Below are 24,034 nucleotides of genomic sequence, written 5' to 3'. Positions count from 1 at the left end.
TTTTTGGTGCAAATTATATATGTAATTTGTATAAAGTACTTAGCTACATAGTTACAAAGGCTGAATAAGACTTTCATCTTTTTTTTGGTCCATCAAATCCAACCTACCTCCACCAATTATTCATTTTGTCACTAAATCATTTATAACCAACAACGTTGTGTGTACTGAGGAAACGATCCAGCCATTTTTAAAAGTTGATATAGTGTCTGCCATTACTACCTCTTGTGGTAGGGTATTTCACAATCCGATTACTCTAACTGTAAAGAACCCTTCCCGATTTAGCTGCCAGAATCCCCTTTTTTCTACTCACAGTGAGTGCCCCCTTGTCCTTAGTATCATCTTTAGAAGGAATAAGTCATGTGCCAGTCCTTTATATAGACCACACTTGTATTTATACATATAAATGAGTTCTCCTCTGAGACATCTTTTTTCTAAGCTAAACATATCTAACTTTTTCAACCTTTCATCATATGGGAGGCCTTCCATTCCTTGTAGTAGTCTTGTTAACCGCCTTTGAACTAACTCTAACGTCTGAATGTCCTTTTTAACATGTGGAGCCCAAAACTTGATCCCATATTCCAGATGTGGCCTTACAAGTGATCTTGTTTGTTTACTTTAGCAGCTGCTGCCTGACATTGAGTGCTGCTGCTCAGCTTATTTGTAACCAGAATCCCCAAGTCTTTCTTGTTTAATAAAGTTTAATAAAGTTAGTTGTAATCCCCAAATGTGCAGCAAAACACAGCAAATATGCATGGTTGTGTTTACTGCAGCGTTTCTGCACTTCATCATTGATTTTATGAAGAAAAAAAAAGATGTGAAAATGCTGAAATTATTGATATGTTGCAGTTTTAAAAAAAATGCAGCAATTTTCCAATTCAGCCATGTAAAAAAAAGTAATGTGAATGATATTTCTGGAATCTTATGGCTATTGATGTTATTGTAAAAAGCAGCTTTTAATTTGCATAAAAATAATATAGCAAAAAAAAAGCAGTGAAAGTGCAACATGTGAGCATAGCCTTGCTGTTTCACTTCATATTGATTCTTTTGTTGACTTACTGAGCAAGAAACTGCAGGTCATTTCAATGCATATAATAGGACTATGATACAGTTTGCTATAAAGCAGATGAAGGGATGGGAATGTTACAGTGATGGTTAAAATCTGAATGGGGAACATTTGCATTTTCTAACTTCACAAACATTCCTATTCCTGAAACATTTTGTGAATCAACTGGCACGAATCAAAAAATAGGATATTATGACATTATTTTGAAAAATTATGAAGATAAGAAAAGATAACTTTGATGAGATGAACATTATGATTAGAGATGAGCAAACTTGAGGTTTGATTTTTGAACCGAACACGAACTTAAAAAATCATGGTTTGGGTTGGGGTGCTTCAAGTGCGAACTTCACTTGCGTGAGCATCCTTGTGCTAAGGTACGCTTGGTGCTCAGCCCTGTGCGAGCTGCTTGCAGTGTTTGAATGGCTCGCACTGGGGGTAACAACAGCCTGATCACATGTAGTGTGCAAGCAAAAAAATTTGAAAAAGTCTGCCACCCTTCCCCGGAAGTGATCTGCTTATGACTGTCTGTTTGTGGGCAGAGACTCAAACTGACAATTAGGCCGGTTTCACACATCCAGATTTTTGCCAGTTTGACAGATGTGGCGCACACCAGTACAGTATGATACAGTACAGTGGCAGCGCCGCAACTTCCAGGTCACATGCTCCGGTTACATGACAGCATGGGCTTGGGAGTCTGAAAAGGCATCAGAGCATAATAAATATTTACTTTGATCTGCATAAAATAAAATTGATGCAAATAGAATTTCCCAAATTGACGCAAATCTACTGAATTTTAATTTCACCTGATTCATCTCATCCTTAGTATTTACTTTAATGTTGCATCAATATTTCTTCTCAATTTATTTATATGCTAAAACAGGGCTCTTTAACTATAAAACAGTAGGAATGCTAATGATGGGATATCCACTTTATTCACACGTCATTCTATCTCATCCTTGGTAAAGTCAAGACATGTTTTATGTTAATAATAACAGCAGATGTTCTTATGAGGTATAGAAATAATAATGAGCTTAATTATAAGTAAAAAAAAGTCTTCATTTCCTTATGATCGTCTTTGTGTGCATCAAAACCATGAACAGCAGGTAAGCATAAATCAATTTTGTGTAATATGTAATTTGTGCACAGCAGGTTGGAATTTGAAACATGATCTTTTTTCCAGAATAAATGCAAGACACTTAATAAGATCACTCTATGTTTACACATGACACCCATTGCATGATATAGCAATTTGATGATTCAATAAAAAGTATATTACCATAAATAAACAATTATAAAAGAAAACTATAGCATGAAACCTAATTGTATCCTTACCAGGTGTGCTGTAATTAAATCATGCTACCGTATGAATCTGATTTCCAAAGAAAGGAACCCAGCAGCTTTACAAATGTTAAATGTATATGTCTAAGGTAAGGTCAGAAAGAAATGTCACTCCCCCATGGGGCAACATAGTTTATAATTGCCCAGAGAGTCTGAGTTTCCTACGAATCAAGCAGCTAAGTCAGAGAAGGGTTGACCTCCATGGACATGTGTCTCCAGCTGTAAATAACCCATGTTAGCAAACAAGGTAGAATATCTCGTCATGGAAAAAGGATTGAGGCAATAGGATTTACTGTCACAAATTATTAGACGAGTAGTAGTGTCAATCAGCACCAGAAAAAACGTTTATCTACAGTATACTGAACAGATGCACATCTTCTATGTACCGCACTGCAAAAATGTAAAGTTACTAAAATTTTATAGCTAACATTTCCTGCTATTTTTGAGGTTGTACCATATTTTTAGATGTAGAAACTTGGCACGTAAGATCAATGAGATGTGAATGGTGGTTTATATTGTGAAGAACTTGTAGGACCAGTACAAGCACAGACATTTTGGTCAAAAGACCTTCATCGGTGTGCATGCAGAGGGTCCTCAGAAAGTATAGTGAGTGATGAGCGGCATTGCTGTGTATGACATGGTGACCACCATTCACATTGATCTTGAGTGCCAAGTTTCTACATCTAATTGAGAGGGTTTTGGACCCTACTTGTGCATCACCACAGAAGTGCTGTGTGTATCAACTCACACCATATTTTTACACTGGCAATGAATAGTTAGAAAACACAAATTCACTCAATTTTTTTTGCTAGTCCTTGAAAGCCCGATACTTTACCACTGCTAGGCATTATTTAGTAATGAAAAAATAGTGTGAATCATCTTTGTGGTTAAAACACACTTTATCAAAGATTGATTAAAATCTGTTTCATGTTGTATAGTTATTTTCTAACATGTGCTCCATGCAATGTTAGGGGCAGCTCCCATGAGCAATTATTTTCTCAGCCCTAATTGGACCAAGAAAACTGTGGCAGCATGCTGCAAGTGCAATGCGAGCTTGTTTCACTTGCCCCCATTTAAGTCTATGGGGCGAGAGAAACATTGCATTGCTCTCGCATTACACCGGTGTAACGCGAGAGCAGTGCGATTCTCGCATCAGCCGGCAACGCAGGAGATTAGGAGATAAATCCTTCTCTCTCCAGCTCAGCGCCGGCCCTCTCCTTTGCAGCATTGGTCCTCCCCTCTGCAGTGCCGGCCCTCCCCTCATCAACTGTGGTTTGATTGCCAGATCGGACTACAGTTGCATGACACTCGCATGATACTCGGCTCCTGCTGTGCTGTGAGCGTGACCTGAGTGTCATGCGAGCACTCGCATGTAATCCGCGTGTGGCCTCAGCCTTAAGGATTCTCTGGCAACTATCATTCTTTTGAAAGAAAATTATTGAAAAAGTAATGAACATGTCTTGTTATATAGTGACAAGCAACTCTGCATAAATTCAAATTCAATAGTTAATTCAAATTTGACCAGGAAATTGGATTTACATCAAAATTATAAAATGTAAGTTGACTGTTCCCTAAAGATGCCCCCTAAGGCCTATTTCACACTTCAGTGAAAAACACACGTGATAAATGTGCATAGGGCCGTCTGTGTGCCATGATTTTTGCACCATGTGCTATCCATGATAATACATGGAGATCATGCACTTATACTCACCTGTCCTCACCGCTACTGTCTGTGGTGTTGAAGTCTTCAGCAATGCTGTGTCAGGCCACCGCTGTCTCCCCTCTGCAGCTACTTCCAGTGCAGTGCATATGAATGAGCGTAATTAGCCGGCCTGGAAGCAGAAACAGCAGCAGCCGGAGACGGCATCGCTGGAGATGAGTTTAAAAAGCATTGCATTTAAATGTACATGTTTTTCTGGTATCCATGGGACATCAGTGATGCCAGAAAAAAACGGACTTGTCTCCATACGAAACACACAGACACACATGTGTGCTGCATGGAGACACGTCAGTGAGAAATCACTGATATATGCGCAGACCCATTGATTTTAATGGGTCTACGTATGTCCATGTTTCTGGTACATATAAAAATAGCAACATACATACCAGAACCACTGACGTGTGAAGGGGGCCTAATACAATGAAAATAATAGACTGACCATTGCAGAAAGCAGGACACAGAATGGTGGTGGAGGGATAGAAAGAGGTGACTGTAAGCATTTATTGGGGTTTTTTTTTACACTTTGCCAATCCTCAGAATCTAGCTACCTTTCAATAGATTTGGGCAAAGTGAATCATCCAAAAATCAAATTTTCCCGATTCCATGAATTTTGGGAAATTCGAACTGATTTTGATTTGCTAATTAATATCAAAGTTGTTTGAATGTAACTTGTAAAAAGAAATAAGTGATTTGTCTATATACTACTATCCAAGGTAAAATAGCAGATGTTGAAGTATTTTGCAACTTTTTCTAGGGTAAAGTCACGCTTAGTGAAATTCTTGAAACTTGCATGAACTATTGTTGTAACACAATATTTAATAATATTTCAAACCTCATCTGCTTTATTTAAGGCATATGATATTCATCTTTTTTGATAATATATAATACCTAAATAAGCACAATGATGGTACAGCTATAATTGCTGCTGATTGGAATAAAGGTTGAATATACGCTGATGTCTTTGAAGAAGCAGATGGTCCAGTGCTAAAGCTTTTTAGAATATGTTCTTTGCCATGTCATGGAGCAGCTGTGAGATGATATGCAGATTGAGATGCTGTTATGTTTGAACTTTTAGTTTGCAAAGCAAATCTTTGATGAAAATGTATGCAGGTGAATGACAAACTGTTCCCAGTTGCTATATTGCCCCTCCATCTCCATTTGCATGCTTTTTCAGTCTGTGATATTTTCTTCAGGAAATGCAAATTTGCAGCATACATTAAATGAATAATTAATATAATATATATACATATATATACACAGTATATCTGCTGTAATATATATACATATATATATATATATATATATATATATATATATATACAGTATATATACAATATATATTATTTTTTTATATATATATATATTTTTTTATATATATATATATATAAAAAAAAATATATACACATAGAGTGTGTGTGTGTGTTTGTGTGTGTATGTGTGTGTGTGTTTTTGATTGAAATGACCACTTTATTTCTATTTGATTAAGCTATACACTTTACATTTCTGTGAATATTAATTTTCCTTTTACATGAGCAGATAAGTTGAGCAAATGGTGTATGAAGAAACATTTTGCATACAGACTAACATAAAGCATATGAAGTTACATTGCAAATCGAATGGAATTCATGTTGCATAGTGAAAATCATTAAAGAAATGCATCCTTTATTATATTGATCCATAATTACATTTTACTTTTTTTCCAGCTTAGCAGTAATCTGTCTGCTTTATTATATTGGCTAAAAAACATATATATATATATATATATATATATATATATATATATATATAAATATATATATATGTGTCAGTAAACCAAAAAAGGGGGGCTGCAAGTGATAAGATGTAGTAACAAGTAAAATATAAAATGATGTAGTCAAATGAAAATCTGACCACAAGCACAAAACCTACAATGGATGACTACAACAAGAAGTATGATAAGATGTGAACCTTTATTGAAATTTTTTTTAAAAAAAAATACACGTAAAATGAATTGGAAACAAATGTGTGCTGCAGAGACAATGAACTGGAAATGCACAGGAAAAAACATATAATAATATTAATAGGGCAGTTCTCAAAAACACTAGACAATGAGTGATGAATGCAAAAAATATACTGTTCAAAAAAATAATGTGAACACAAACAACAAAATGGTATTTTAGTGTTCCCTTTATTTTTTGAGCAGTATATATGGCATAAGGAGAGTGCACAGTTCATGTAGGCAGCAATGATTACCAAGTGCGCAGTGCATATAGGCAGCAATGATTACCAAGTGCGCAGTGCATATAGGCAGCAATGATTACCTAGTGAAGGTAGCTACCTAATAATATGCATATCATGTGTATTATTTATCATTAAGAGGTGTACCATAATTTCTTGTCTTTTCATTCATTAATTATCAATCTCTTTCTTGTTTTTTTGTGAGGGAATATGTTAATTCATCTTTGCCCCTTATACACTTTGTGCTCTTTATTATTACTGCTCACATACACTTTGCACTTTCTGATCATTGGTGCTTACATGCACCATGCACTTAATTACCATTGCTGTTACATGCACTGCATACCTGATAATCATTGCTGCCGGACTTATATTTCAACAAAACACTGGAATGGTGCTTTAAGACAATTAGTAACCCAACTCTAGTTTAATATTAATGCTGTTTATCCAGAGATTACCAGTGCATTTTTATCTTTAATTTAGTTATGTTTAATAACTTTATTGTTAATTTGAAGCTGTAATTTTAAGAAACACAGCCTATGTGCTACATAATTTACAATGGGAATATCAAAGATTGATATCTAAAAGATTGATATCTTAACCCCGTCAGCCCCAGAGCACTTTCCGTTTTTGCGTTTTTGTTTTTTGCTCCCCTTCTTCCGAGAACCGTAACTTTTTTATTTTTCCGTCAATATTGCCATATGAGGGCTTGTTTTTTGCGGAACAAGTTGTACTTTTAAATTAAATCCTAAGTTTTACCATATGGTGTACTGGAAAACAGCAAAAATTTCCAAGTGTGGAAAAACTGCAAAAAAAGTGTGATGGCACAATAGTTTTTGGGATATTTTATTCACAGTGTTCACTATATGGTAAAATTGATGTGTGGGTATGATGCCTGAGGTCGGTGCGAGTTTGTAGACACCAAATATGTATAGGTTAACTTGTATCTAAGGGGTTAAAAAAATTCACAAGCTTGTCCAATAAAAGTGGCGTATGTTTTGCACCATTTTCCAAAACCCGTAGCGTTCTCATTTTTTAGGATCAATGGCTCAGTGATGCCTTATTTTTTGCATCTCAAGCTGATATTTCTAATGGTACTATTTATACACAGATGCTACGTTTTGATCGCCAGTTATTGCATTTTGTGTAAAACTATAACGTAAATTTGGCGTTTGGACTTTTTTTGCCACTATGCCGTTTACCAATCAGATTAATTGATTTTATATTTTGATAGATCGGGCATTTTTTCTGAACGCGGCAATACCAAATATGTGTATATTTTTTTTTTAACCCTTTAATTTTCAATGGGGTGAAAGGGGGTGATTTGAACTTTTAGGTTTTTTTTTTTTAATTTTTTAAAACTTTTTCTTTACTTTTTTTAATTTTACTAGTCCCCCTAGGGGGCTATAGCGATCCGCAATCCGATCGCTCTGATCTATCTGCTGATCACAGCTATACAGCTGTAAACACCAGATACGGTCACTTCCTGCTTCACTGGCCTCCGGGCCGGGTGAAAATGAAAGTGACTCGTCATAGCTGCAGGCATCATCACATGACCCTGTGCTACCATGGCAACCACCGAAAGTCACATGATCACTCACGTGACTTCCAATGGGGGTGGCGGTAAGTGAAAATCTCCACCGCGCATATATACCTCTCGCTGCCAGACTTTGGCAGCGAGATGTAAGGGGTTAATGTTACGGGTGGAATTCGATTCCACTCGTAACATGCATGCACACATGTCAGCTGTTGAAAACAGCTGATATGTGCGCCGATCGCCGCACCCTGCACGCGGCAGGGGGTGGGGCTTAACGTGACAAGCTCCATGACGGATAGATCCGTCCATGGTCGTGAAGGGGTTAATGACGCAATGTCCCAATTTTGTAAACAAATAAATGGCATTCAAACCTATTCAGCCATAATTTATGTGACCCTAGAACCCAAACTCCATATAAGTTAATGTAGACACCAACTTCTATCTTGTAAAATGGCTGTAAAATGGCTATAGTAAGTGCTAAGGGGTGGCAAATTGAAGCAAAATTGGCCAATTGTCCTACAAACAAATGTAGATAGGGAATAAATTGAAAAAAAAATTATGTGGGCTCCTGCCTATTTTTGATAACTAGTGCAGGTAAAGCACACAACTGTAGGCTGCAACCCTTTTACCTGGCTGGTTATCAAAAAGAGAGGGTATTCCACTCAATTTTTTTAAACTATTTAAATAGTGTGATGACAATTGGAGTAATATTTTTGGGGTAGATGTCAGCTGTGAATTGACAGCTGATGTCAAGCCCAATCCCATGGATTAGTAATGAATGGGCGTCTTGCTGACACCCCATCATTAAAACAGTAAATCTAAAGTTAATAAAACACACACAGGGAAAAAAAGTTTATCTCAATAAACACTCCCCCAACATGCTTTCATTCACCAATTTATTGAATAAAAAAAGTCCTTGATGTTTCAATGTAATTTAATTGGTGAATAAGCACTCCACACACACCCTCGTTCACTAAATTATTAATTAAAAAGAAATCCTGTTAGTTCCTACATAATCCAATGAAGTAATGTCCCCCAACTGCCATTTATTCCTATGTAGCTTTGTTCTGAGATTGTTTTCTGAATGAGTATGCATATATCACTCCCGGTCAGCAGTGGATTCATAATTTCTCATGCTCAGGCTGCAGCTGACCAACAGTGACCTATGGAGCCTCATTCTGATAATATTCTCAGAATAAAGTTTCAGAGGAATCTATGGGCATTATGGGTCATTACTCCATTGGATTATGTTGTGACTTGAAAGATTTATTTTATTAATGAGTGATAATTATTAGTGATCAAGAGAGTGTACAGGCTACTCTTTTTAGGTTGTGAGGGGTCAAATAACCATCTCAGCCTTGATAATACCAGCCCCCAGCTCTTTGCTTTAATTTGACTTGATATCAAAAATAAGGGAGCAACATGTATCATTGGTGCAACATGTAAGGCCACATAGGAGCCCAAGTTGCAAGGAGGCCTATTTCTACCTTCAAAGCAGGTGGAATTGTGCAATATTTTGTGTCACTGGGATCTGGTAGCAGTGTGTGGGGATCACTGCCAAAGGGATACCACATCAGCAGGGAAAGTAACTTAGGTGACCCACAGCACCAATGATGGAAGCCTATGCCCTTGTGGCTCCATGTCTCCCGCCCCAAATGCACAGCTGTTTACTGCAAAAATGGCTGCCACACAGCACCAACACAAACCAAGGGATTAGATCCAATAACTCACCTTTCCCATGATCTCAAAAAACTGAAAGTAAAATAGATTGGACCCCTTTGCAGTCACCTGCTAATGTAAAACATTACATAATTAATATTGATGCTACTAAAACTGACCTAAACATAGCTCCTATATCTGTACAATGACCACGTGCCCTTTTTGTTTAGGAGAAGGACTTTTGCTCCAGTACCTTATATATTTTTTTCATATAAATAAATATTTTTCCATATGAATACATATTTTTCATAAACACGTACATGCACATGATTCAAAGGTTACAGTGTGTTTAAAATATTTAAGGAGCTCCTTCTACCCATGGTAGATGCTGGCTATTTGACACATTATCGGGACTCAATCGCTCGAGAGAAGAGTGCATTCCTCTCCCTGCCTGCTCAATGCTGCAATAACTATTGATCACAGCATTTCGGGGGTTAAACTGCTGGGAGTGGTGCAGTGAAAGCCTGGTCTCAGTTGTAACATCAGTTGCAGGCCCGACATCGATCACAGGGGCACAGCCCATGAGCCTCCATGATCGTCATGACGTACTGGCTACGTCATCTGTTAATAAGGCCCAACTAATCATAACGTACCCAGTATGTTCAATGTCGGGTACAGGTTAAATAATAAATGAAACTATGTAAATTTAGTATCATTGTAATTGCACTGACCTGAATAATCATAATTCAAAGTCATTTTTACCACAGTTTCAATAACGTATGAACTAATCCCAAAAAACTATGGTGGAACGGTATTATATTCAGCATTTATTCTCAGTTGAATTTGTTCCTCGTGTCAGTGAATTGTAAGGTAAAACAGATCCCAGGTACCTTCAGCTGCACCACAACCAATGTGGTGCACTTAATTATATGTACCAAATGTCCAACTGGGGGTCTGTATGTAGGGGAGACAGGACAACAACTCAGGACAAGGATGAATTCTCACCGCCACACAATTAGAGAAAAAAGGATGGATCTACCTGTGGCCAAACATTTTTGTAACTCAGACCACAGCATCATGGACATGAAATTGCTGGTATTGAAAGGAAATTTCAAGTCCCAGAGAGATAGGAGACTATGGGAGTACAAACATGATGACCTTTGACACATTCAGAGCAGGAATGAATGTGTCTCATGGATTCATGTCTTTTTACATCAGTTAAAAGATGTGCTCCTGTGACCATCTGAGCATGTCACAGCCTGGGCCAGACCCTGATCAGAGGACAATAAAACTTTCACACTGAACTGCAGCAAAATTTGTGGCCACAACAGTTTGCCCCCTGCCATAGAGATAGTTCTATTTTATATAGCTTGTTTCTTGTTTTTTTTTTTTACTGCACTATTCTAAGTCCTGTTGTGTATAAATATGTGACTCTTCAGATTTTGTGTTATACCATGCCTGATGAAGAGACCTGAGTAGTCTCAAAAGCTTGCAATTATTACCATCTTTTCAGTTAGCCATTAAAAGGTATCAACCACTGAGGACTTCAGTTCTTTTAAACAATTTTTTTAAGGTAAAACAGATAATTTAATTCAAAATTTCTACTCTTCCTACAAAAGCAACCTGAAAGAAGGTTTTTTTGACTTGAAAATTAAAAGCTGTAGCTCTAGCAAGCAGTGGAAGAAAAAACCATAGCACAGCAAGGAAAAATGCCCTGGCCTTAAAGGGCTTTGAGAGGTTCCACCATTTGGAAAACACCTTCTTAAACGCTGTAGTCCCTCCTATAAAATACAAAACAGTTATACTTATTACCTGCACCATTCCTAATAATATCAACAATAATAATGATAATAATAATAATAATAATAATAATAATAATAATATATCCAGCAACGCTGATGGGCTGCCTAACTGACATTTACTTTAGATGTCCAAGTTTTCCTCAAGCTAAGAGTGAATGATGAAGCCCATCAGCATTCACTGATTGACTGCAGCACTTATGTGGCATAACAGTATCAAGCAAACGCCGGGAGACCAACAGTGCTAGAATGGAGCAAGTATGAAGGAGAATATGCTGGATTTTTTTTTTCCTTTTTTTATAACGGGGACTTCAGTATTAATAATTTCCTGATAGTTTATAAAAATGTAACTTATTGGCAACATTATAGGGTCAATTTATTAAAAAAAAACTATATTAATTAAAGTACATTTTATATTATATCTACAATGATCCAGATTACTGCATGACATTAGCCTATATTATTAGCTCCCAATATAACTATAAAAAGTTAAAGGGGTAATTCATTGAAAACAAGATATCACACATCTATAGGAGGGCTGATAATTTATTTATTATTTGAGGTTGACTGCTGGGATTCACACTGGAGCCTTTATCACTGTTGGAATAAAGTGACTGCGCATGGTCCATTCCTTCTATTGGACTGCCAAGCGCTGCACTAAACTATAGCTAGAGCGGTGGTCAAGTGTACATCCTGCCAATCCAGTTTGTAATGGAGAGAAAAGTCCTTCATTGGAGATAATAATTCCCCATTCCGCCAGTAGGTGGGACAACCACCAAGAAGTCATTTATGGCAACCTCATTATATTCTTTAGCCAACAGACATTTTAAAATCTCAATAATGATCATTGAATGTCTGTTGCTTTGACAGACAGCACATGTAATAAAGCTTGCAATTAGCTACTGTGTCATGTTCATTATTCCCCAAGTTGTAAAACTACTGCATGGGGATTATTTACGCCATTGTTATACAGCCGAAATGAAAAATGGTAAAGACTTGCACATTATTTATCACACTGTTCAGGTTCCCTTCTCCGGTTGGGATTTTCTATCTTTAATAAATATGTTGATGCATTTGCTTTCTTTTCCCCTGATGTAAGACATAGTAATTAGACCTCTGTTTTTAATACAACAAGAGCAGGACTTAGGAACCTTGATTTTTATCTCAGTATTGATCCAAGCAGTCTCATTTTTATAACCCGCATATCTCATTAAAATTGTGAGTATAACATTCTGCAAGGTTCATATGACTAAATAGCAATACTATAGAGAAATAGCAATATATTTTCACATAATTCACCAAAAGAAACCATGATGTACAATCGATAATCTGTAGTGTTTGTGAACACAAGTAATTTCAAAGAGAAAAATATTACTGACAAATTTTCAAGTTTACCTAAAGAGCAGACTAGATGTATACACATTGGGAACACTAACTAATGAAATATAAAACCATATCTAATATCAGCAATATACTGTATATAACAAAATAATGTAATAAAAAAGGACAACAGTTAATTAATTGTGTTAACTCCTTCACATCTGGGCCAATTTTCAGTTTTTCATTTTTGGTTTTTTTTCATCCCCTTCTTCCGAAAGACATAACTTTTACAGTTTTCCATCAATCTTGCCATATGAGGGCTTGTTTCATGCGAGACGAGTTGTACTTTTGAATGAAACTATTAGTTTTACCATATAGTGAACTTACAAATGGCAAAAAAATTCAAATGTGCAGAAATAGTGAAAAATGTCCAATTGCACAATTGTTTTGGGTTTTTCTATTTACTATGTCCACTGTATGGTAAAACTGTCATCTCAGTGTGATATCTCATGTTGGTCTAAGTTTATAGATACAAAATGGATACTTTTACTTTTATCTAAACAGTGAAAAAAAATTCTGAAGATTTTCCAAAAAAAGAATAGCGCTTTTGTTGCCATTTTCCGAGACCCGTAGCGTCTTATTTTTTGGGCTCTGGGGCTCAGTGAAGGCTTGTTTTTTGTGTCTTGAGCTGATGTTTTTAGTTATACCATATTTGTGCAGATGCACTGTTTTAATTGCCTATTATTGCATTTTAAAGAAATGTTGTCGCAAAAAACATAATTTTGGTGTTTGGATTTTTTTTCACACCACGCCGAGTACGGTCAGATAAATTGATTTTATATTTTGATAGATCAGGCATTTCTGAATGTAGCAATACCAAATATGTGTATTTTTTAATATTTTAACTGTTTAATTTTCAATGGTGCAAAGGGGGGGATTTGAACTTTTAGGTTTTTAATACTTTAAAAAACATGTTTTACATTTTTTATTTCATTTACTAGTCCCTCTAGGGGAGTTTATGATTGCACAGTCTGATTGCATGTGCATTTCTGCTGATCAGAGCAGCATTGCTCTCATCAGCAGAAATGCTCATTGTGTGTGCCAAAGCTCTGTTGGCTCTCACAGTAAGTGAATCATGGCATTATCAGGGGTCATCAGCTGACCTCGCGCTACCATGACAATACATTGGCGCCCTGTGATTATGTAACGAGGCTGCTGATGGCAGCAGGGAATGACGCAATCCCAGCCATGGTCATTTAAATTGCACTGTCAGTATTTGACAGCACTATCTAAGGGGTTAACAAGCATAATTGGATCTTCGAAACACCTGTGCCTTTTAACCACACATGTCTGCTGATCAGATCAACAGACATGTTCAGAGATTACCTCGGTCTCACCACCGGAGTCCAAGGTAACCAAAGGGAGGGGACTAAAAACAAAGATAATTATAATAAGTGGGGCATTTCAGATAAGCTGCATGATGTGGTCATTAGCCAGTATTTGTCTATGCACAGTTACCACCTGATATTCGGTGCATGGAGGATGTGGACGAGGAAGCAGATTCTGAGAAAAAACTTTGAGAAGAGGGAACAGGGAAAAGTTAGGTCAGTGAATTGAGGTGACAGGCATGTTTAAAGAGATGTGTTTTTAAAGCACACTTAAATACATGGGGACAAGTATTCATCGCATGATTTTGGGCAGTGCATTCAAGAAAAGTGGCAAAGCAAGACAGAAGTCTTGGAGACAGAGATACAGACTTATGAGCTATTATTCAAAGAGGTTTTTGCCAGCTTGCTCAAATTTTCACCAAAAATGTGGGAGCTTTGGTGTTTTCATGTCAGTCATGGCTATCTTTGCCAAACTGGATAGAGCTGGGGTATATCTATCATAACCTGTGCCACAAAATTGTTGAACATTATTACAGAAAAGAATGAAAGCTAAACTAATATTCCTGGTTGAGGTGTGATCCAGTTGTAAAATGCTCCAGATTCATTAACATTTTAATAAGCATCTTATGCCAGCCAAGTTTCATTGAGATGCAAAACAGTTTAATAAATTGAGGCCATAGTATTTAATGGGGACCTTTTTTTTGTTACCCTTTTTTACAATCTTTATAAATAATTCCTGCTTCCTTATTTAAAAAGTAATTAACTTAGCCTTAAAGGGAACCTGTCATCAGAAATTTAGCTTGAAACCTAAACGTTTCCCCCTCTGCAGCTACTGGGCTGCATTCTAGCAAGGTTCCTGTACTTTTTGTGGCCCCTTTTAAACCAAATTAAATACTTTATAAACTTGTACCTTTTGCTATGTAAATTTTGTAAATCGTCCATGGGGGCGGGCTCTCTGCTGACCGTTGCTGTTCCTCCAGCACATTGACGCCGTCCCCCCACGCTCCATTTCATCCATCAGGATGCCGCCCACTGCGCCCGAGGTGCTGCCCATGTCAGGATCGCTGGTGGCGTGTGTCACAAGCACGAGATTATGGGCGGCGCTGTGATTGCATCGCAAGAGCCCACCCATAATCTCGTGGATGCGCTTTCCCCCACTGCCTCCAGCGTTCTGCGCAAGCGCTCGCCGGCCAGATGACCTGACGTCACCTCCTTCCCATCTTACCCTGCAGCAGGGCAAGATGAGAAAGAGGTGACATCGGGTCATCTGGCCAGCAAGCACTTGCGCAGAACGCTGAAGGAAGAGGGGAAAGTGCGGTCACGAGGTTATGGGCGGCACTTGCTGATGACACTCACAGCGCCGCCCATAACCTCATGCCTGCGCAAAACATCACCAGCGGTCACACGTGCACACAGTGCACAGTACCGCTACAGTCGCACAGCGCATGCGCGGGACCACGGGCGCCCAGGGGTAGCGTCCTGAGATATGAAATTCAGCGTTGGGGGGCGGCGTAAATCTGCTGGAGGAACAGCAACAGTCAGCAGAGAACCCGCCCCCCCGGACGATTTACAAAATTTACATAGCAAAAGGTACAAGTTTATAAAGTATTTAATTTGGTTTAAAAGGGGCCACAAAAAGTACATGAACCTTGCTAGAATGCAGGAGCTGCAGAGGGGGAAACTTTTAGGTTTAAAGCAAAATTTCTGATGACAGGTTCCCTTTAAGAGTCTAATGATACCTTTAAATTAATAAAATATACCTGTTTGCATCTGAGATCAAAAGTGTTTTAGATGAAAGGAAATCTGTTAGCAGGTTTTTGCTATGTAATCTGAGGACAGCATGAGATAGGGACTAAAACACTGAGTATGTTCAGGTATTTGTCACTTATTAGGCTGTGTGCTGTTGTTTTAAAACCTTAAGTGTTTTATCATCGGCAGATTATCAATAATCTTGAATCCTTGAACAATCATGCATCGAGCACTGATTAGCAGCTTACTGTTAATATACTATGTACACAAAAAGTTGATAATCTAAGCCATTGATGGGGTTAGCTTTCTAGGCTCTGCCAAATACTAAATCTAAAAACTCTGGATGTGTCACAATTTCTGCACCCAGCAAGATACATCATTGGAATCGGGATCTTATTTCCTACATTATGTTGCTATTAGATGAGGTAGCAAAAATCTGGTGACAGATTCCCTTTAAGGCTATTTTTCTTTTTCATTGATGGCAATGCTTCATGAAAAATATGCCTCCTTTGGAAGGAAGTAAGATATCTCTCTAGAGGTACAGTAAGTGGTTGCTTAATCATCAATACCCAACATTTTCATTGGATAAATGGGAGGGCTCGGATCAGAAGGAGCAATATTTGAATTTTGGAAAGCAAATTTGGCTGAAATAGATTGCGGGCACCATGTTGCATTTACAGGTCCGCTAAGGTACCTAAACAGCAGAAACCCCTCACAAGTGACACCATTTTGGAAACTAGACCCCTCAAAACTTCTATATAGAGGTACAGTGACCATTTTGGACCCACAGGTACTTCACATATTTGATAACGCTATGTTATCATATTGGAAACTTTCATTTATTTCTCAAAAATGTTGATTTAGCATCAATTTTCTTACTTTTTCAAGAGGTAATTCCAAACATTTGACAACAACGTTTGTTACCCACTTTTTTTTATGAGCACAGTGATACCTCACATGTGGTCTGAAACCGTTGTTTGGACAAATGGGAGGGCTTGGAACAAAAGGAACAATATTTAAATTTTGGAAAGAAAATTTGGCTGAAAAAGATTGCGGGCACCATGTCTCATTTGGAGGGCACCTAAGGTACGTAAACAGCAGAAACCCCCACAAGTGACCACATTTTGGAAATGAGGCCCCTCAAGGAATTTATCTAGATGTTTGGTGAGTACCCTGAACCCCCAGGTGCTTCACAGAATTTTATAATGTTGAGCCATGAAAATAAAAAAATAACATTTTACCACAAAATTGTACTTCAAGCAGGTAGCTTTTTTTTCACAAGGGTAACAGTAAAAAAAAATCATCATCATCATAAATCATCATTTATTGTGGAATTTCTCCTGAGTTTGGCGATACCTTATATGTGGTGGAAATCAACTTTTTGGGCACACGGCAGGGCTCTGAAGGGAAGGGTGCCCTTTGACAGCAAAATTGGCTGGAATCAATATCGGACGCCATGTTGCATAAGGAGAGCCCCTGAGGTGCCTAAACAGTGGAAACCCCCACAAGTGACCCCATTCTGGAAGCAAGTTACCTCAAGGCTTTTATCTAGGTGTATAGTGAGCATTTTGAATCCACGAGTACTCCATAGAATTTGATAAGCTTAGGTCGCCATATTGAAAATTTTCATTTTTTTCACCGAAATGTTGCTTTAGCATCAAATTTCTCACTTTTTCAAGAGGCAACAACAAAAAGTGGACCCCACAAGTTGTTATCCAATTTCCTATGAGCACAGGGATACCCCACATGTGGCCAAAAACCTCTGTTTGGATAAATAGGAGGGTTTCTTTATTTTCTTTATTTTTTATATAGCGCTAACATATTCCGCAGCGCTTTACATACATCAGGAACACTGTCCCCATTGGGGCTCACAATCTAAATTCCCTATCTGTATGTCTTTGGAGTGTGGGAGGAAACCGGAGTACCCAGAGGAAACCCATGCAAACACAGGGAGAACATACTGTACAAACTCCTTGCAGATGGTGTCCTTGGTGGGATTCAAACCCAGGACCCCAGCGCTGCAACACTGCAGTGCTAACTACTGAACCACCGTACTGCCCCCACTGAGCCACCGTGCTACCCGCTTGGAATAGAAGGAGCACCATTTGAATTTTGGAAAAGTTGAAATAAATTGCGGGCACCATGTCACATTTGCAGGGCCCCTTGGGTACCTATACCGCAGAAACCCCCCATAAGTGACCCCATTTTGGAAACTGGACCCCTCAATGATTTTATTCAGGCATGTAGTGAGCATTTTGAATCCACAGGTATTTCACAAAAATGTTGCTGTAGCAACAAATTTCTCACTTTTAGGCTATGTAGCCATGATCCAGCGACACGGCGTCTAGTACTCAGTGTCAGCCTTCCTGCAGAGATGTGAGTGTTGTCCACAGGAGAACGCAGCTGCCCATGCCCACAATTTGGGTTCAGCCTGCTGTGGACTTTAGCTCTATTCTACCTGCAGATAACACTCTTGTCTCTGCAGCATAAATTGACATGCTGAGGCTCAGGAAGCTGCACCACAGGTCAGTTTATGCTGCAGAGAAAAGAAGCACAGTGGGCATGGGATTTCTAAAAATCCTTCCACTGTGCTGCTACTTTACAACGCAGCATTATGGATGCGGGGAAAACACTCTGCGCCCAAAACGCTGCAAACCCTGATTGTGGGCACATAGCCTAAAATGCTACAATGGATGAATGGATAGATGTCAAACATATATATATACTGTATATAACGTTCCAGCCCCCTGCATATTCTAAGCTGGCACCCTTTAGTGTCTTTCATGTGTCACTAAAGGGTGCCTAGCCTTTTATTTAGCCCCCCAAAAAATAATTAAAATAAACGACGTGGGTAAAGCAGACAGCTGTAGACAGCAAACCACAGCTGACAGCTTCACCTTGGCTGGTGATCAATATGGAGGGCTCCCCAAGCGTTTTTTTTTATTATTATTTATAAATAAATAATTTAAAAAAACAAACAAATATGGGGTCCCCCTCAAATTAGATCACCAGCCAAGTTGAAGCTGACAGCTGGGGTCTGGTATTCTCAGGGTGGGAAGAGCAATGGTTATTGGACTCTTCCCAGCCTAAAAATAGCAGGCCGCAGCTGCCCAAGAAGTGGCACATCTATTAGATGTGCCAATCCTGGTGCTTCACGCCAACTCATCCCGGTGCCCTGGTGTGGTGCAACGGGGTAATAAATGGAGTTGATACCAGCTATAATGGCACCTGGCATCAAGCCCAGAACTTAGTGATGTCACGGCGTCTATCAGATACCCGACATAACTAATTGACAGTAATAAAAAAAAAATGACAACAAAAAAAAATTATTTTGAAAAACACTCCCCAAAACATTCCCTCTTTCACCAATTTATTGAAATGAAAAAAAATCGGGTCTGCTGTAATCTATTTTGGAGGTCCCACGACGATTCTGGACCTTCTACAATATGGGGGCATGCTCAGGGAACGTATCCCCCCTTTTCTAGGAGTGCAGACTCACTGCCGTTCCCATGGAGATGTGAGGAGTGTTGGTGCAAAGAATCTGCACTTACCCTCCCCGAGTCACAGCATCAGCAGACTACGTTCAGCCAGCCAGCATTTCTGAAAGCAGGAAGTGAAGCTGACAGCTGCTCTGCACATGTGACCAACAATTATTGTGAAGGAGGAGGAGGCCACAGGGGATCAGCACTGCACAAGGTACGGGGAGCACCGGGAAACATCGGGGAATATAGGGGGTGACCTGGCAGGACCTCCGGAGCAGAGGAAGAGGGTAAATGCGGCCGGCACGCTAATGTGTGCGTGGCCATCTTGGATTTTCGGGAGGAGGTTGGGGGTGGGGAGGGCACTTTGGTGACACCGGGGGACCGGAGGGCACTGGGGAGGAGATTTATCTCCGATCTGACATGTTTGATCATGCCAAGTGGGAGATAAATAATTTATTACCGGCGCTGTCATTTACTGTAACGTGGTCATCAGTATACGGTGTATACCGGTGATCACTTGACTAGGGACCGGAAAAAACGGCTAAAATCATAATCTCGAGGGTCTCAGCTACCCCCAGTAGCTGAAGCCCGGAAGATTTCACAATGCTGGGGGGCGCTATTTACCTTTTTCTGACTGCCGTTTTAAAATGGCAGATCAGAAAAAGTACCCTTTTTTGCTGCCGTTTTAATACGTAAGGCGGTCGTAATGGGGTTAAAGGATCAGACATTGGACAACTATCTCCAATAAGGTAATCTAAATATACTGTTTTCTGCCTTTTGGAAGAGCGCTAATTTGCATAGATAATGGTTATATTTTTTTTTTCTTTTCCTCTACAGCTGGAGTTGAGATATGGTTTGCAATGGTATTGTCAAAGATGCATTTATATTTAAAAGGATTCAAGAGTCTGAAAAATGTAAAGCCTTCTTTAGAGTTTCCTTTTTTTCTGTAATACTTTTAAGCAGGGATTAGGAGGATTTATATGCAGCTCAAACAATGAGTACTTGCACAAGAACGCTTTGCACTATTAAAGAACGTTGTATGGATTTTTCCAGATGTTTATGGTTGAAAGATGGCAATAAATAGTAATATCATTCGGTATTATGCAACTTAGGCACTCATGTACATTTCTAGGCAACAAGTCAATTTTCAATGTACAGGTCATATTCACCATTTGCGTTTTTGTAAAAAGTAATTTCCTATTTTTGTTTTGTTTTATTGCTTGCTGTTTTGGGCTCCAAATTCTTCAAAATGGAGCACGTAATTCATGAATTTGGCGCAAAGTTGAAAATGGTCTTCTTTTTCTGCCTTGAAATGATTTTGCAATTTTTTGGCATCAAAATTTGCATGTTTTCTAAAATATTGCAAAAATCTTGTCATGCTCAAAAATATGCCAAGGGGGAACTGAAGTTGAGTACATCAACATTTTGCAACTTTTTAAAACATTTACAACTGATGAATTGAGCAAAAAAAAAAAAAATCAAGAACATCTGGAATTGCTAATCCAAAGAGTGTAAAATGAAGAAAAAAAAACAACAGGAGAGCATGTAGAAACAGACTGAAAACTGGAAACAAAATAATGAATTTGATGTAAACTAAAAAATGGGGAAAAAATCTAAACAAAAGAGGTGCAATGGTAAATTGAGGGTGACGTAATTCATTTATGTTATCAAAGTATTATTAATACAAATAGCAAAATTGTGTGACATGATTACTAAGCGATTAATCTAATTACACTTAGTTCTGAACTTACATTCTATTATGTGTGAAGGCAACAGACAAAGGAATGCCAGACACAAAGTTTCCCACTAAGCACTGGAGAGCATATCTTACAATAGTGGTACCCAACCTTTGTGACCTTGAGAGCCACATTCAGCCCTAATAGAAGGTTGCGAACCATATCCAGCTCCCGCCCCGGAACAGTAGTGACACCCAGAGGCCCCATTACTGGTATAATGAAAGCCAATGCTTCACTACAGAAATCACACCAAGACAGTATACCAAGATCTAGGGGTTCCCACAATACCCCCATTCAAATTTGTTTTTCTGTGTGGGGCTACTCTCAAAATTCACCATCTGGAGACCTAATTTTTAAAGCTGTTTGCTAGACCAAGTGCTAATGGAATACGCTGACCGACAGCCGTGAGCCACACATCATAGGCCCACGAGTCACATGTGGCTCCCCAGACATAGGTTGGGGACCTCTGTCTTACAGTTTCCACTAAGTTGCTTTCTTTCCATTGTGTACCCTTATGCAATGTCTACCTTGTTACACATACATTTTCTTATTTTTTTTTAAATATTTTATTTTGTTGGTTTTTTTTACTTTTTTAGTCTCTTAAGGTACCTAAACCTGCTCTTGCTTGATCACATATATGAGTCTATTGACTATTAAATGTTTGTTTCAATTGTTAATTTCTTGACTACTTTTGTGAGGTGCTAATCACTGCACACCAAGAACTTACTAAAGACATTCCATTTCATAGATGCTCTAGCCCAGTCATCTGAACATCACAATTTAGATAAATGAATAGACTGGAAGTACGGCACTCCTGGAGTTAGGACTGGTGCTCGGATAGGGTCCAACCCCATAATACAAAATTCAAAGAAACCGTCACTCAGTTGTATTAGTGTAACAAAATATCCCTTTAATAGGTTGCACCATGGGTAGTGTAGAAATTAAATTAACATTTCTCTCTAACTGACCTTTCTCAAAAAGTATACTGTCAGTACTACTCAGTAGTGCTTGTGATGCACAACCTGTGAGGCTAGGAGAGTTTCACCATATGGGGATCACTGCCGCGCTGATGAGACTAATGGGATGCATGGGTATTGCAACAAATCGCTGTGGGATATGGCATGGTCATCCACCACAAGCACTAACGACAGTGTTTTTTTCTTTTTAAAAGTTCGGTGAGACCGAAACATCAATTAATTTGTACACTATCCATGGTGCAATCTATTAAAGGGATCTTTTTTTACACTTTAATACATCTGAGTGCTGTTCTCTTTAAATTTTAGATACAGTGCTGTGCAAATTAATTGGGACAAAGCATTTTTCAAGTAAAATCGTAAGTTGGTTACCAGTCAGTGATTCAAACCAGTTTTAACTGCTTTGAAAAGGGAAATGTGGAAGAAAAAGGAAAACGACACCATGAACCATTTTTTAGAAATAGTAAAATTAATGCAAGAAAAACAAGTAAAGACCTTCAAAGAGACTTGTTCGCTGCAGGTATTGATACAGTATTAGCGATTTGACTGTACGGCGCAGGCTACAGCCTGCCGTAACCCTCAGTCTGATATAACGCTGCACAACCAGCTTTACCCTAACCTACTGTATCCTCACCCATCCTTTGTAGACTGTGAGCCCTTGCGGGCAGGGACCTCTATCCTCCTGTATCAGTCTGTGCCTTGTATTGTTTATGATTATTGTAATTGTCCCTATTATGTATACCCCTTTCACATGTAAAGCGCCATGGAATTGATGGCGCTAAAATAATAAATAATAATAATAAAAAAAAGTTGGTCGGAGGGCAAGAAAGACAGTAAAGAAACAACTTCTGACATCTCCAATGAAGGTAAAATGACTTGCATGGGCAAAAAAATATAAATCTTGGAAAAGTAGCCAGTGGAAAAAGGTAATTTTCAGTGATGAAACCCATCTTTTTGTTCATGGGTACAGAGCAAGTATTATTAGAAGAGGCAAAAATGAACCATTGTGAGCTGATCATATTCAACAAACTGTAAAACACCCTCAAAAATAGATGTTTTGGGACTTTTTTACAGCTGATGGTACAGGGAGCTTATTTCCTGATGATGGTATGATGAATTTATCCAAATACATACAAGTAAAATATATCTTTGTACCGTGTTAGCCAGTAGAGATAAAAAAAATTGTTTAAAAGAACAGAGAGTCCTCAGTGGTTAATACCTTTTAATGGCTAACTGCAAATACATAGACATTTTAAAACATTTTATTGTGCTATTCATGCGTAAATTTGAAGGGACATGCCAATAAGATTTGGCTTCATGCCAAAATTCCAAGTGTGTGAAGAAATTCCTGGAAGAAAATAAAGTAAAAGTGCTGGACTGGCCTGGCAATTCACCAGACTTAAATCCTATAGAAAATTTGTGGAGCATTGTGAAGAGACATCTTGGCAAAATGGACTGTACAACCAAAGAACGCATGATGAACAGTGCCATACAAGTGTGGTTCCATGATGAAGAATTGAAAAATGTATGCAACAACTTGGTAGAATCAATGGGAAAACGCATTGAAAATCTCATATCTGCTAAAGGAGGACATATTTCTTTCTAAAATTGGTATGTAACAGTGCATTATAACATTTTATTATTAAATATTCAAAAATGTGTTTTTTTTGCTTTGCCCAATTAATTTGCACAGCACTGTACCATGAATGTCACTCAGATCATTATGATTAGCATTTTTGTTTTTTTTAAACACATTAGATTCTAGAACTAACTGCTTGTTTACCGCTCCTCTATCCATGCATCCCATCTTTTAACAAGTGCTACTAATCTATATTATTCAGTTTACCTGTCAGTGGTTTATTGTTATGGTTGACACTATATATCAATAGTATGTTGGTATCATAACAACTATGCATAGAGAATATACAGTAACTGAGTATATCTGATATAAGTGGTAATTAAATCTGTGAAATCCATGCAGGCTTTCTGAGAGCCATGTTACTAATTGTCTAGATAATTAATTTTTCAGATATTATAGTGTTTTGTGTTTTG

At 38.3% G+C, this 24,034-nt stretch overlaps 1 protein-coding gene across 7 annotated transcripts in view; it reads left to right on the top strand.

Moving 5' to 3' along the window:
- ADGRB3 (adhesion G protein-coupled receptor B3) overlaps window positions 1-24,034 on the top strand; it is a 1,441,017-nt gene that overhangs the window by 164,625 nt on the left and 1,252,358 nt on the right. The gene's annotated exons all lie outside the window — the stretch shown is intronic.

Source organism: Anomaloglossus baeobatrachus, chromosome 3 (assembly GCF_048569485.1).
Source record: "Anomaloglossus baeobatrachus isolate aAnoBae1 chromosome 3, aAnoBae1.hap1, whole genome shotgun sequence".
Classification (NCBI taxonomy): domain Eukaryota; kingdom Metazoa; phylum Chordata; class Amphibia; order Anura; family Aromobatidae; genus Anomaloglossus; species Anomaloglossus baeobatrachus.
This window is presented reverse-complemented; position numbering and strand designations above follow the sequence as displayed.